The sequence below is a fragment of the Lissotriton vulgaris genome, chromosome 6, assembly GCF_964263255.1.
Source record: "Lissotriton vulgaris chromosome 6, aLisVul1.2, whole genome shotgun sequence".
In the NCBI taxonomy this organism is placed as follows: Eukaryota; Metazoa; Chordata; class Amphibia; order Caudata; family Salamandridae; genus Lissotriton; species Lissotriton vulgaris.
In genome coordinates, this window is record NC_141694.1 from 152664796 (window position 1) to 152681320 (window position 16525).

The window sequence follows — 16525 nt, forward strand, 5'->3', positions numbered from 1 at the left end:
TTTTCGAGTAGTTCCACTAGGACTTAGCTTTGGCCAGACTCACACCTGCTTAGGGCCAGGATACCCTCCTGGGTGATAGTGCGCTCTAAAAATCTGCATATCATAACATAACATAGTAATAGTCTTACTTCAGCATTCATCAGATTTGCTATGTCAGGATGTGGTTTATGCTGAGCTAATGTGGGTCAGGCAGCCCTGCATTTCCTAAGAGGTCAATTCTAATGTTTTGAACTACGTGGGGTAGCTGACCACCAAACCATGCTGGATGTTCTTAATATCCTAATGGGTGTCATGGCAGGGTGCATAATTAGCTGTAAGTGCCGCAGCTCTGTATGTATGAAAATTCCCAGTATTAGAAACGACACCATCAAACTCCACCCATGAGCAGAATGTGTCTCAAAGGATATGCTGCTTGTGCGTTTAAAATGAAAGTTTCAGTATCCCCGTGTTAGGGACACCTCTAGCAAGGAGATTTTGTGTAAACGGTGTCTTGAAATGTACCCCTAATGGAACAGGAGCAGCTTGTGCCATTATCAACAAACAGATTCAAAACATGAGATATAAAACTGATATCAAACGGGAATAATCTTTTGTGAGTCAGGTGCCTAACATACCCACAGCAGAAAGGAGGTGCCTATATGAGTTTAAGGAGGTTTCCAATATTAAAATGGATGATACTACTATCTATAATAATTGCTTTCGTGTCATGTAAAATTACTCAAAGATCTAGAAGAATATGCCCCACAGCAGGGCACCCAAAATTATATGTTTTCTAGATCACGAGGAAGATCAGTGGACCCTAAACCCTCTTTCATGGTAGAAAGACACATTCAAGAACACTAGGAAACAAAGGATAGATTTAAAAGACGTAATTGATAATTAAATTTGATCCAAGTGGACACAATGTGAACAGTAGCTATAATAAAAACCAAGAGATTAGTAGTTACTACGTTTATGAATAATGAGGACAGCAGACAATATTCCAACATATAGGCTGTTTAACTTAAGATCAACCCCACCCTCATATCTTTGGCTTACTAAACTAAACTCAGCACTAAAAGAAAAGCCTAATTTAAGTTTGTAAGATGATTTACACTCTCAAACCTGCTTTGAACAATGCAGTTATTGGTCATTATAATAACTGAGTCTGCTATTCTCATTTTGCTGGAAAGAAGGCTGATCAGCCCCCATGAAGTGAAAGCTGAATGCGCCTCCCCTTAGACTTCAGCGAATGTAGGTGAAGGGATTCTGCCTGGACCGTCTCCTCTCAGTCTCCTAGCATGAAGTTCCTCTATCCATTCACGCTCTGTTTCTAATTAAACAACATTTTTTGACCATTGTTGAATCTTTCAGAATAAACGATTAAAAAAAAATGGCATGAAGCCCGTAAACTTATTTTCATTCTATGAAACTGTGCTGTTTGAACTAAAATAATGAGTGAAGATTGAAATTATCAGCTTCCATACAACTTTGTTCACAATTTGACAATTATTTTAGAACAGAGAATGCAGCTCAAATTCAATAATGTGAATATATTCGAGCATACTTTTTTATCACATTGCAAGGAAAAGTGGCTGTAATCATAGACACAGTCTATATTTGTCATTCATATGTAAATGATTAACAGATGTAACCTAAAAAGGGAAAACCAAGAAGAGATAAAACTGGATAATTATAACAAGATGAGCAATCAGATCTTGACTTAACATAGGATTGGTGCATCACCCTAATCTCTAACCTAACTGTGGTGAAATGGTAGTTGGTGCAGATTCCGCCTATAGTGTTCAATAGAGTAAAGCACTCTACATACTTCAGTGAAGAACTACAGATGTTCATACTCACTTTTAATGCAAACACATATTATAAGCCCTGCCAGGGTCAGCACACATCCGTGAAAGGTACCCTCTGTGACAGGTTTACTGCGTGCAGATACCAGACTGAATTAGAGAGAAGTCTCACCCGCTCAGCCTACACACATGTAAATACATGTGTTTTCAAGCAAACACACTACAGCCTCTTCCCTAGTTCTTTAGCAGCAGATCTTAAAAGGTGTAGATTAGCAGTTATCTTCCCCAATCAATTTCAACAGAGTCAATATCAATATACTTTTATTTGATTTCATAAAAAAACCGTAAAAGGGTGGGAAAATCACCATGAGTAAAACATAGAAAGATATACGTAATTATTATTTTGTAAAAGATATAAAGGCGGTATTTTTTGTTTCTCTCTTTTTTTTGTAAAAGAATGAACATGTTAGCAAAGCTGTCTAGTGATTTCGGAGCCAAATGATCTAACGCTGCGTGAGTTGGTTAACTGGTTCTGCATTGACCAGTTCTCTTGCCGCGTTTTTTAGAAAGTTTATGGCTCTGCAGACAGTGGGATGGATGAGCCCATGAGACAGTGAATCACTGCTGCTCTACAAGTTCTTATTTGTTCCTTCCTGAAGACCTCCTGGAGGTCCATTTTGCGCGTTTCTGTTAAAGGAGGGCAAATGCATAGTAGATGCAGTAAGGACTCATCCCAAGCTCCGCACAGGTGGCATTCATTTGATTGCCATACGTATTTCCATTTCGGAGTTAGGTCCTTTGATGGGTATGACCCAAGCCTTAATAAAGTGAAAAAGTGTTTTTTCTGATGCGGGAAGTGATCTAGCAAGTAGGGTTGGGATTGCAATCTCTGGTATGGCTGCATCACGGGCCAGGCGTGTTTGTTTTTTGCGTGGGGAAGTTTTGTCTAATAATAAAGAATGCCGTTTTATGGCTTGGTTGACCTCTGATTTAAAGCCGGAGTAGGTAGGAACTGTGAGCCATGCCTCCTCTAACTTCAGTGCTGAGAGCGAGGCCTTCAGAACTTTGAAGATTGAATTTTTGAGGCTGGCTTGCTTTTCGATTTCTACCCAACAGTGGTGTGCAAGTGTGTTTTCCTCTGCCTCCCGCATCCTCCAATAGTACTTGACTAGTGTGCCTTGTCTGTCGGGGATCTGGTTTCTTAGACCATACTCAAGTCGGATTTGGGCTTGCGGAATATGGCGGAGGATTGCAAACAGTTTCTTAAAAAGTATTGATTGTTCCAGGTCCAAGCCTGTAGCGTCCTTGCCATTCAGGATTTCTGTGCCATATGAGATTGAGTGCAGGAATTTTGCTGCTATAACCTTTAGTAGGTGGCCAGTGGAGCCGCCTGCAAGCTTGTTTTTTAAGATTTTGAAGGCAAACTGCAGCTGTTTGGATTTCTTGCTACCTTGGGACTAATGAATCTTGAAGGTGAGTTTGCGATCAATTTGGAAGCCTAGATATTTATATGAATCCACCTCGGTCAATAATCGCTTGTCCAGAGCCCAAGTGAGTTTGCGATCAGCTTTATGGTGTTTGTTAAAGCGCATCACCTTCGTTTTTTGGTGGTTGATGGTCAGTTCGACCGAGGTTGTATAAGCTCCAAGTTCAGTAATTAGTTGTTGCAAACCAATTGGCGTTTGCGCCAGTAAGACGATGTCATCCGCATATTGAAGGCTGGGTATGGATGTTTTGCCAAGTTTCGGAGGGTCACATTGAATTGACCGAAGGTGCTCATCCATGTCGGCAGTGTAAATGTTAAAGAGACACGGTGCCAGCACGCACCTTTGTTTTAGCCTGTTGATTGTGTGAATCTTCTTTCTAATGCTGAGCCCGTCTCCTTTCTTGGTCTGGACCCATGTCTGGGAGTACAGATTGATTATGGCCTCCAGCAACTTAGCTGGGACCCCCCAGTTGTGCATTTTTGCCCATAGCTTAGCTCTTGAAACCTTGTCAAAGGCTGCTTTAAGGTCAATGAAGCATATGTAGAGTGGCCTTGATTTTCTGAGAGCTTGATTGGCCAGGAGGGTTACAGCGGAAATGTTCGTCAGGGTGCCCATCCCGGCCCTAAATCCAGTTTGCGTAAGTGGAATAAGGTTTTTTCGTGCCGCCCAGTCCTCTAGATCTACCAGCAGGTTTGATGCGCAGACTTTAGCCGCCACATCGATAAACGTAATCAATCTGTAATTTGAAGGATCAGAACAGGAACCCGATTTATATATGGGGCTTAGAATACATCCCCTCCAAGAGTCTGGAATCGTGTTAGAGGTTAGAATTTCTGAAAACAGAGGAGACAAATGTTCTACCCAGAATAGTGGGTTGTGCCGAAACAAGGCGTTCGGGAGGCCATTAGGCCCAGGAGCACCCTCAGATTTGATTGTTTTTAAGACTTGTTCTTTAAGGATCTGCGGAAGAAAATCTGAATCAGAGGGGGTAGTCATTTTTTGCTGGGTCTCTAGCAGTGGCTCCGTTACTTGATTGGAAGCCACAATCGACGATGCCTGGGGGAAGATTTCGTTATATAATGATTCAATGTGGGCTCTCCATGTTTCCTCCATAATGTCCGAGTTATGGTGTTGGTTCCTGTCATTTGTTTCAACAGAGCTTACAGTAAGAAAGACTCAGTTAGTGAGACTTATGGCAGAAGTCCAAAAACTAGGTAGTCCAAAAAGTGCAGAACCCATTTCTCACACCCTGGTTTTCAGAAGTACTAAAATACTCAAACTAGAAGTGCACCAGCCAGAGAGACGTTGGTTCAAAGTATTCTGTCCAAATAAAAAAATTGAATTTTCCACCTTAATTGCTACCTCTAAAATCAAAATTTGTGAAGCGTTGAAAAAGTACGTATCAGCCAATATTACTTGAGCCACAAACCTAGCTAAAGAGTTATCTCATATATTTCTGTGTAAGAGTTTGGTAAACAATTGTCTTACAAAAGTTACAGCAATTCATAGGTGAAAATAATGTGTTAGAGCCTTTCCAGTCAGATTTCAGAATGAGAAAAAGCACTGGTCCTCTTGGTTCTTGGATGATCTATGTTGCATGATAGATGATGATGGTTTCTGGCCATAATTGTGTTAGACCTCTCAGCTGCTTTAGACACCACAGATCACTCCTTCTTGATAAAATCCTTAACTTTAGCCTCGCTTCCAACCACCTTCTGCTCTATGTTCCGGAAAGCCATTTTTACCCAGTAATTTTGAAAACATCTCCCACTTAAAGAATGAAATGAAATGTGGCTTTTGTAAATTGCAAACTGTCGCTCCCCAAGGAACCTCCTGGTGCTACCAAATAATCAATCAATCAATCAGAGTACTTGTAAAGCGCGCTACTTACCCATGAGGGGTAAGTAGCTCGCTGAGGGGAAGGGGTGCCGCTGCTGCTCGAAGAGCCAGGTCTTGAGGAGTCTTCTGAAGGCGAGTAGGTCTTGAGTCTGCCGTAGGTGGGTAGGGAGGGTGTTCCAGGTCTTGGCGGTGAGGTAGGAGAAGGATCTGCCGAAGGAGGTTGTTTTTTGGATACAGGGGATAGCGGCGAGGGCGAGGCTGGCAGAGCGGAGCTGGTGGGTGGGGGTGTAGAAGCTGAGTCTGCTGTTCAGGTAGGCTGGTCTGGCATTGTGGAGTGCTTTGTGTGCGTGGGTGAGGAGCTTGAAGGTGATCCTCTTGTCGACGGGGAGCCAGTGTAGGTCTCTCAGGTGGGGGGTGATGTGGCTGCGGCGGGGGACGTTGCCGATCAGTCGGGCGGAGGTGTTTTGGATGCATTGTAGTCGTCGTAGGTGTTTGGCTGGGATTCCTGCGTAGAGTGTGTTGCCGTAGTCCAGTCTGCTGCTGATGAGGGCCTGTGTCTCCGTTCTTCTTGTTTCGGTCGGGATCCACTTGTAGATCCTGCGGAGCATGCGTAGGGTGTTGTAGCAGGAGGAGGAGACGGCGTTGACCTGTTTAGACATGGAGAGGGAGGAGTTGAGGATGAATCCTAGGTTGCGTGCATGGTCGGTGGGTGTCGGGGCTGTTCCCAGTGTGGTCGGCCACCAGGCGTCATCCCAGGCTGAGGGGGTGGGTCCGAGGATGAGTACCTCTGTCTTGTCCGAGTTCAGCTTTAGACAGCTGTTCCTCATCCAGTCCGCGACGGCCTTCATTCCTTCGTGGAGGTTGGTTTTGGCGGTGTGCGGGTTCTTGGTGAGGGAGAGGATGAGCTGGGTGTCATCAGTGTAGGAGATGATGTTGAGGTCGTGTTGGCGGGCCACTTGTGTGAGGGGGGCCATGTAGACGTTGAACAGCGTCGGGCTGAGGGATGAGCCCTGGGGGACGCCGCAGAGGATCTTGGTGGCTTCGGATCGGAAGGGCGGGAGGCAGACACTCTGGGATCTGCCGGAGAGGAAGGACATGGTCCAGTCAAGGGCCTTCTATTGGATTCTGGCTTCTAGGAGGCGGGTCTTTAGAGTGCGATGGCAGACCATGTCGAAGGCGGCTGACAGGTCCAGGAGGATGAGGGCTGATGTTTCGCCGTTGTCTAGTTGGCACCTGATGTCGTCTGTGGCGGCAATGAGGGCTGTCTCGGTGCTGTGGTTTCATCTGTACCCAGACTTGGACGGGTTCAAGATGTTGTTGTCTTCCAGGTGGAGGGCCAGTTGCATGTTGACGATTTTCTCGATGACCTTCGCTGGGAACGGTAGCAGGGAGATGGGCCGGAAGTTCTTGAGGCCCTTGGGGTCTGCCTTGGGCTTCTTGAGGAGGGCGTTGATTTCAGAGTGTTGCCAGCTTTCCGGGATTGTCGCTGTTTCGAAGGAGATGTTGATGACCTTCCGTAGTTGGGGTGTGATGGCAGTGTCTGCTTCGTTAAATACGTGGTGCGGGCACGGGTCTGATGGAGATCCTGAGTGGATGAAGTTCATGACCTTGCGTGTCTCGTTGTCATTGACGTTGGACCAGGAGGTCAGGCGGTTGGCGCTGGTGGTGTTCACAGGGGAGGTGGGGTCTGGCATAGTCGGGCGGTCATGGTGTTGAAGCTGTCATGGATGTCAGCGATCTTGCGGTGGAAGAAGATGGCCAGTGAGTTGCACAGTTCTTGTGAGGGCAGTATGGGGTTGGCGTTGGCCCTGGGCTTGGAGAGTTCCTTTACGATGCTGAAGAGCTCTTTGCTGTTGTGTGCATTGTTATCCAGGCGGTCTTTGAAGGAGGATCTCTTGGCTAATCTGATGAGGTGGTGATATCTGCGGGTGGCGTACTTGTTGGCTGCGTAATTGCCCGGATTGTGTTCGTGGAGCCATATCTTCTCCAGTTTCCGGCATGCGCATTTGGAGGTCTGCAGCTCGTCGGTGAACCAGGTGAGTCTCTTGCTGGCGTGGTTGTTGGAGGGTTTCTTGAGTGGGGCAAGGGTGTTGGCACATTCGTCGATCCACTGTCTGAGGTTGCAGGCTGTGGTGTCTGGGTTGGTGGGGTCGGTGGGTAGGTTTTGGGCGAGGGTGGTGATCAGCTGGTCTTCGGTGACTTTGCTTCAGCAGCGGCGAGGTAGCTGTTGGGTGTGGTGGCGCGTGGTTGGTTTATTGAAGGTGAAATGGATGCAGCGGTGGTCGGTCCAGTGGAGTTCGGTAGTGTGGTCGAAAGTGACATGGGTGCCTGTGGAGAAGACAGGGTCCAGCGTGTGGCCAGCTGCGTGGGTAGGTGCGGTGATGAGTTGTCTCAGGACGAGGTTGGTGAGATTGTCGATCAGGGTGGCGGAGTTAGCGTTGTTGTTGTTCTCGAGGTGGAAATTCATGTCCCCGAGGAGGGTGTAGTCCCTGGAGGCGTGTGCGTGGGTGATGGCGAGGTCGGCGATGGAGTCGCTGAATTGAGCTCCGGGTCTGGGGGGTCTGTAGATGAGTGTACCTCTGAGGGTGGTGTTGGGGTCAGTGTGGATCCGGAAGTGCAGGTGTCCGGCAGTGTTGAGGGTGTGGTCTGTGTGGGTGGCGACCTTGAGGGTGGACTTGTGGACGATGGCTATTCCTCCGCTGATTCTGTTGACGCAATCCCTGCAGGTGATCTTGTAGCCGTCAGGGATGGCTATGGCGATGTCGGGCGCCGAGCAGTCATTCCACCAGGTTTCGGTCAGGAAGGCCACGTCTGAGATGGAGGTGTCGAGCAGATCCCAGAGCTCGATGGCGTGTAGTGTGGCAGGGCATACTCAGACGTGAGTCCCTTGCTCACTTTGCCACTGGATTCAAGCAAGCCGGGCTGAAGACGGCTGGAATGCCAGAAACTGGTCCTCGGAAGCTTGTTACCGGTCCAGGGAAGACATGGCTTGGCAGTTCGGGCTGGACTGTTCCCATGAGGCACAGGGTCAGATTGATTTGCATATAGCCATGTCTGAACTGGGTTGGCAGAGTGGGCTAAAGAACGGTGATGGATTAAACCCAGATCTTTTGACTGGGTGTGAGTGTTTGATTAATTCAGATGCTCCGTCCATCACCACCCCCTTTTGTACCGCTTTTGGCCGCCATAAGTGTGGCAGGGTATGCTCAGACGTGAGTCCCTTGCTCACTTTGCCACTGGATTCAAGCAAGCCGGGCTGAAGATGGCTGGAATGCCAGAAACCGGTCCTCGGAAGCTTGTTTCCGGTCCAGGGAAGACATGGCTTGGCAGTTAGGGCTGGACTGTTCCCATGAGGCACAGGGTCAGATTGATTTGCATATAGCCATGTCTGAACTGGGGTGGCAGAGTGGGCTAAAGAACGGTGATGGATTAAACCCGGATCTTTTGACTGGATGTGAGTGTTTGATTGATTCAGATGCTCCATCCATCACCACCCCCTTTTGTACCGCTTTTGGCTGCCATAAGTGTGGCAGGGTATGCTCAGACGTGAGTCCCTTGCTCACTTTGCCACTGGATTCAAGCAAGCCGGGCTGAAGACGGCTGGAATGCCAGAAACCGGTCCACGGAAGCTTGTTTCCGGTCCAGGGAAGACATGGCTTGGCAGTTCGGGCGAGACTGTTCCCATGAGGCACAGAGTCAGATTGATTTGCATATAGCCATGTCTGAACTGGGGTGGCAGAGTGGGCTAAAGAACAGTGATAGATTAAACCCAGATCTTTTGACTGGGTGTGAGTGTTTGATTGATTCAGATGCTCCATCCATCACCACCCCCTTTTGTACCGTGTTTGCTTGCAGAGCGGGTGTTGAGGAGGATGCAGCGGAGGTTGTTGGGTCCAGTCCTTGGAGGTTTGGTGGCTCTGTCGCAGGTGAAGCTGCAGGTGTGCAGGAGAAAGGTCAGTGAGTCAGTTTCGGGGCAGCTTGGAAGCAGGTGTGATTTCGCCCAGCGTTGAGTGCATAGAGGGTGCTGGCGTCGTAGCGGAGTCTGGTATTGTGGCATTCGCGGGGTCCAGGGGTTCTGGCGCTGGGCGCAGTCCAGGCGCGGGGGCGCAGGCGGGCTTGCCTTTGGCGCGCCCGGCCGCTGCGCGGCCTCCATAAGAGGAGGATAGGGAGGGAGGAGCAACTGGGAGGCGGCAGCGGGGTGGCCAAAGAGGAGCAGGGGGGCGGGGCCGCAGGGACGCAGCAGCGGGAAGGAGCGGGAAACAGCGGGAAAACAGGCGGGCGGCAGGAAGCAGGTATGAGGCAGCTGGCGGCCGTGTGGTGGCGTGGGGAGGGTCCTGCCTGCAAACAGGGTCAGAGGTCACTCCTACACCACTGTGCGGCCTCCTTAAGACGGGGAGAGAGAGGGAGGAGCAGCTGGGAGGCGGAGTGGGGTGGCCAATGGGGAGCGGGGCGGGCCACAGGGACGCAGCGGCAGGAAGGAGCGGGAAACATCAGGAAAACAGGCGGGCGGCAGGGCACAGGTACGAGGCAGCTGGTGGCCTTGTGTTGGCGTGGGGAGCGACCTGCCTGCGGCCGTAATGTGCTTCAGCAGAGAAAGATTAGGATCTAGATGAGTGCGATGCAAGATTCATCAGATGTTCCATAGATCCATGTCTTTAGGGCCTTCTGGAACTGTTCTTCAGGTTCCATTGATCTTAGTTTGCTTGGCATGGAATTCCACGCCTTTGCCCCTAACACAGTTGCCGAGTTCCCTCCCCTAGTTTTGAGTTTGAAATCTGGTACTTTGAGGAGATTTGAGGAAGTGGATCTAAATGTCCTCCTTGTCGTGTATGGCATAAATCTTGCTGAGAGATATACAGGCCCTATTCGGTGCATTGCTCTAAAGGCAGTGAGGAGAAGCTTGAACAAAATTCTTTTGTGTAGCGGGAGCCAGTGAAGAGTTTTCAAGGCTGCTGAGGCTGACGCCCTACGGGGGAGCTTTAAGACCAATGTAGCAGCTGCATGTTGCACCACCTGTAGTTTCTTCAGGGTAGATTTATTAACCCCTACCAGGAGGCTATTGCAGTAATCTAGATGTGAAAGTATTAACACCACTGCCACTGTTTTCCTGGCAGCAAGTGGGAGCAGGTCAAAGAATTTTTTCATAGTCCTAATTAGGCCCAAGCATGTACCTGCCACCTTGAGTACGTGGGGTGTGGAAGAGAGGAGGAATCCAACCATACCCCCAGATTTTTTGCCACTTCTACTGTGGATGGGGGAGCTGCTGCTTCTATCGGCCACCAATACTTGGGTTGAAAGGGGTTATTTTTCCCTATCAATAGGACTTCAGTCTTATCCATATAACAAGGGAGGTGGTATCTTTTCATCCATTTGATGACCGCGGTGAGACAGGATTTAAAATTTTCCTCTGCTTCCATAGTTTTTTTTCAAGAGACAGGATTAGCTCAGTGTTATCAGCGTAAGATGTTGTTTCAATACCGTAAGCCGCAATGAGGGAAATAAGTGGAGCTAAATAAATATTGAAGAGAAGTGGGCTAAGTGATGCACCTTGTGGGACACCCGTAGTGATGGTACGGTCTTAGGAGAGAAAGGTGCCCAGGGAGATAGCTTGTCTCCGGTTCGACAGGAAGGATGTGATACATGCCAGTGCCATGTTGGAAATGTCGCAGTATTTTAGGCTGGCTAGTAAGATGTTATGAAAGATGGTATCAAACGCAGCAGAGAGATCCAAAAAGGATCAACACTGCCTTCTTGCTGCTGTCTCTAATACATTTCATGGTGTCTGATGTTTCCAGTAGCGCAGAATCAGTAGAATGTTTAGGGTGAAAGTCAGATTGTCGAGGATGGAAGATCTAAGCCGCTTCAGAAAAACTGGAAAGTTCCTTATGGACCATTCTCTCTGTAATCTTACCTAAAATAGGTAGAAGGGATATAGCCCTGTAATTGGAAAGATTAGAAGAATCTATATTTTGTTTTTTCTTTAATGGCTTTATTATGGCAAATTTCCATTCATCTGGCACTATACCGGAAGATAGGGAGGAATTCACAGTGTCATTGACCACAGGGTTCACTATGTCAATGATCTGATGTAATATCGTTGGTGGGCAGGCATCTAGTGGTGAACCTGACTTACATGCCAGGATGGCTTCATATGTCTGGGCTAAGGTGACAGTTTGAAAAGCTTGAAGGACCGGCTTTGTCCTGCCTATGATCTTGCTCATGTCCGTTGGTAAGTTCTGGTACGCTTAATGTTCCAAAGTCCTTTTGTGTGTTCTTGATCTTGTCTTCAAAGTATGTTGCACTATCATTGCAAAGCATTTGAGAGGGAGGGATTTCTGAATGTAGCGCTTTAGGCTTAATAAAAACTTTTACAATTTAAAAGATCTCTTTTTAGTTTTGCTTTGCCATGGCTATTTTATTACCAAAGTACTATTTTTTGGCTAAATTATTAGCCAGATGATATTGTTTCCTATAATTTTTTAAAATATGTAAATTGGCTACTTCATATCCCCTTCTCCATCTTCGTTCGAGTTGTTTACAGTGCAGATGTTGCTGTGCTGGATCACTGAAATAATATCTACTACCAAAATATCGAGTTCCCAAAATATCGATGACAAAATATCGAGGGACATAATATCGACTTTCTATCTTCACTAAGGTAAGTACAAAAATATCGACTTTAAAATATTGAGTGTTAAAAATATAGACTGTCAAAATATCGATTTTTTTATGTCTTTAAAATAAGTTAAAACTATTATAATAATACATATATTTAATATAAACATTGTTAAAATTATTAAATAAATGTAACATTATTACATAATTAATGTAAATTTAAAAATGTATAATAATAATACATATATATATAAATACATGTTATTAATAAAACATATAGAATATATTTACCGTGGCATAGCAAAAGGTTTAAATTTAATGTAACCACTCCAGTGGGTGCTACATTACAGAGATCGTTGGATAGCATAGGGGTAAAAATTATTATTCCCACTCCAGTGGGTGCTACAGTAAAGAAAGCGTACGCCTGTACGCCTGTACCCCAAAAACCCAAAACTGACCCTGAACCCTAAAAATATCCCTGTACCCCAAAAACCCAAACTGACCCTGAACCCTAAAAATACCCCTTTACCCAAAAACTGAAAACTGACTCTGAACCCTAAAAATACCCCTTTACCCAAAAACTGAAAACTGACCCTAAACCCTAAAAATACCCCTTTACCCAAAAACTGAAAACTGACCCTGAACCCTAAAAATACCCCTTTACCCAAAAACTGAAAACTGACCCTGAACCCTAAAAATACCCCTTTACCCAAAAACTGAAAACTGACCCTGAACTCTAAAAATACCCCTTTACCAAAAGACTGAAAACTGACCCTGAACCCTAAAAATACCCCTTTACCCAAGAACTGAAAACTGACCCTGAACCCTAAAAATACCCCTTTACCCAAAAACTGAAAACTGACCCTGAACCCTATAAACACACAACCCGCTACAGAAAATAAATTAAACAAAATTAATTATTTATCAATTATTTATTTTAAATTAAGTACCAATTATATTTTAATTATTTACCAATTATTATTTAATTAACAATTAGATTACATTTACATAATTAATTATAATTAAATTACTTCCCACCCTATTCCCCCATAAACACACAACCCGCTACAGAAAATAAATTACTTAAAATTAATTATTTATCAATTAATAATTTTTAATTAATTAACTTTTATATTTTAATGTTTTACCAATTATTATTTAATTAACAATTAGATTAAATTTACATAATTAATTAATTATAATTAAATTACTTCCCACCCTATTCCCCTATAAACACACAACCCGCTACAGAAAATAAATTACTAAAAATTAATTATTTATCAATTAATAATTTTTAATTAATTAACTATTATATTTTAATTATTTACAAAATATTATTTAATTAACAATTAGATTAAATTTACATAATTAATTAATTATAATTAAATTACTTCCCACCCAACCCACAACCCGCTACAGATTTATATTACTCAAATATTATTAAATATTAATAACTTACCTTATTTTCGATATTTTTGTTGTCTATATTTTGTCTAGTCTATATTTTGTCCAGTCTATATTTTTTACTCGATATTTTGTCCAATCGATATTTTGGACTCGATATTATGTCTGTTTACCTGCTGTGCTAGATCTTTCGTAAACCATGGATCGTTATGTGATTTCCTATTACTCTTTCTGGTGGTATGCTTTAAGGGAATTAACTCCTCACTTATGGTTGTCAGCCACTTATGGAATACTCTGCTGGTTCACCAGTTAGGGTAGGTATCTTATTTTGGGCAATTATGGGTAAGCTGCGATTAGTGGCTAGCAGATGCCATTTACGTCTCGGCACCCCTGTAATGCTGTTTGTGGCTACATGTTCCGACTTAGGCGTTGGGATGGTCAGAGGAATAAAATAATGATCTGACCAGGCCTGCTGAATGGGGTCTCTACCTGAATTGAGGTAAGGTTGGACCAGGCTACATCTATGGTATGTCCTGCCCTGTGTGTTGGCCCTTGCACTAAATGTCTTCCATTAGAGAGAGTCTCTATGCAAGGCACCACCGCAATGTTGTCCTATGTTTCGGTTCCGCAAGGCAGTCGGAGAAGGACTGCCTTGCGGAACCGTGGCAGGCGGTCTTTGCGACTGCCACGCTGCCGCATCGATTCCCCCCACCATCATAATATGGCAGTGGGAAAATAGCTGTTCGATGGCGGAGGGGCCACCAGCCACCGCACAGCTGGCGGTGGCGGACCCTCTGCCATCATAATCACCCCCTAAGGTCCAAAAATCTGCAGTTAAGTTATTCTGCTTTTACTGTTGCTTAATTTGCCTTACACCCTGTACGTAAATTTTCTGCTAAACTGTATTGTTGTAATGTTTTTATTAACTTAACTATTTATGCACCGCACCCCTTGATTTTAACAATAATAATGTGCTTTCTTATGTACTTTTATGGTTTTGTGCAGAATAAAGATTTTTTAATTAAAGTAAGAGATGTTAACAACTGCTGATGTGGATTCACTTTCATTATGTTCTACAGACTTTGGCTTGGAGCCATTATTGTAGTGCTGGCAATAAAACCATTAGTAATTCTTTGCAGCAAGAAAGTTAATTGTCAATCATGGTGATTTTTATGGTCTGTCTTGATAATGCAGCTGTCGCCAGACCATTATCTAAGAATCACAAGGAGAGGGACTTTGGATCCACCCACATGTTGGAAGCCAGGAGTGATCATTATGTTTATTTATCCAGCTGCCTGAGCTTGAACACATGACATTGTAATGCTATTGTGCAGTGGACAGGTTACTCTATCACAAACATGACGGCTAGCCTGTTAGCTGAATTACAAATGCCATTGGATATAATGCACTTTTAAAGAGCAGATGCAATAACGGAGTAACCCATCCAACAAACTCTAAATCAACCTCTTAGATTTTTCGAAATGCCTCATTGACAGCAGCAGAGTGAGACAGACAGAAGAGGTGCATGCTGTTGAATATCAAGCCTCAGGTATCAATAGTAAGTAAGTAAGTACATTTTATTATGCTTGATTAATTAAAACCTTGCATATAACACATGAACAATAAAATCGAAATTACGATAAATGAAGAGTTTACAAGGCTAAAATAACTACATAAAAAAATAAAAAATTGCTTCCTATTGAATCATACGTGCTAAAATCAATGGTGCAATTAAATCTCAGTCTGTAAAAAGTGAGTTTGATAAGGTTTATCACTTTAAACTGATGGGATGCACCTGCGCAGCATGAGACAACTGCCTGATGTCCCTGCTTGTAGTTCGCAATACCAATTTGGGAAGCCATAAGGTAGCTTTACTGGGCAAGATCTTGAAGAGCCAGGGCCGTTAAGCAGATCTAGTCCATGACAACTTTGGATACGTTTTTCAGCCTTTTTCCTGTTAGTTCGAAGAATTTTACAAGATGGCAATTAAGCTGTACTAAAGTTGGATTAAAGCACAGCATCACCGCCTGTCTACAAGACCTAACGCTATGCAGATTGAAGAATGGTTTCAGCAAGGAGATCAGTATGTCCTTTAAGTTCTTGCAGATACATATAATGTGAATAAGACTCTCCGTGCCGCAGGTGCACAGACGGCAAGACTGATCACCTCCTTTTCTTTCCCAAGGCGGTAGTAATGGATTAATCAGGCCAACTCCCAGCTGAAGTCTTAAAAACATTTCCTTGGTGGCAATCTTTGTATGTGCCTTAATGTAGGGTTGGAGTTTAAGGACATCATAATTATTGAGCACAGCCCAACCGTGAGCACGTTTGGACAATGTATTCTTGTCCTCTATTGATGATATTAATCTTGTTGTCTTTGTTACTAGTTTTTTAAACTCCAAGTGGCCGATTGAGATGTTCCAGGCGTCTGTCAAGCCTAAGGTTTTAATGGATTCTTGGAGATACATGTAAGCTGGCGATTTTACAGTGCGGTGCAGCTCTACCCAAAGATGATTATTTAAGGACCCTATTTCAGCCGCTCTAATTTTGTGCCGGCTTTTTATGAAGGCTCCCTTCCTTTCTACTGCCTGTTTTTGAAGGCCAAATTCCAGCCTAATTTGAGCTGGCGAAACGTAATTGAGAAGGTGGAAAATTGCTCTATAGGAGGATACCATTATGCTGTCAAGAGTTGCAGCATCTCTACCAGTCATAGATTCACTTCCGTAGGTGATTGTAGGTTTCAGTTTGGCTCGGAGGACTTTTAGAAAAGGGTCGAGAGTTAGGTCTGGAAGCAACTTCTTCAGGGGTTTCAGCGCTAGATAGGTCGTGGCTCCCTTCCTTCGCAAGGATTCTAGCTGCGGCTTAAATGAGTTGTTGTGATCTAACAACACGCCCAGGTACTTATAGATTGTTGCTTGGTCTAGATGTTTGCCGGCCAGATACCAACTAGGATTTGCCTTCTTGTGATGGTTTACTGCCATGGTTTTGGGTTTTTTAAAATTTATATTTAGGCCATTCTGTTGCGAGAACTTGTGAGTCGCATCTAGTCCAATAAGGGTCCGGCTGATCAGGACCAGATCATCGGCGTATAACAGATTTGTCAATGTTATGCCGCCTAATTTCGGAGCGTGGGAAGAGCAGCTGTTCAGCTTGTCTGGTAGATCCGCCAGGAAAAGACTGAATAACAGGGGGGTCAAAACGCATCCTTGCTTTAAACCCTTTGCTGTAGTAATTTTGGTTGAAAGATGGGTCCCAGCACCTAACTTAATTCTTACCCAATTAGTATGCAGTTTCATGAACTGGTCTAAAAGGGGTGCTGATATACCCCATCTGTCCAGCTTATGCCAGAGCTTCTTACGATCAACGTGATCAAAGGCCCCTGAATAGGCTATG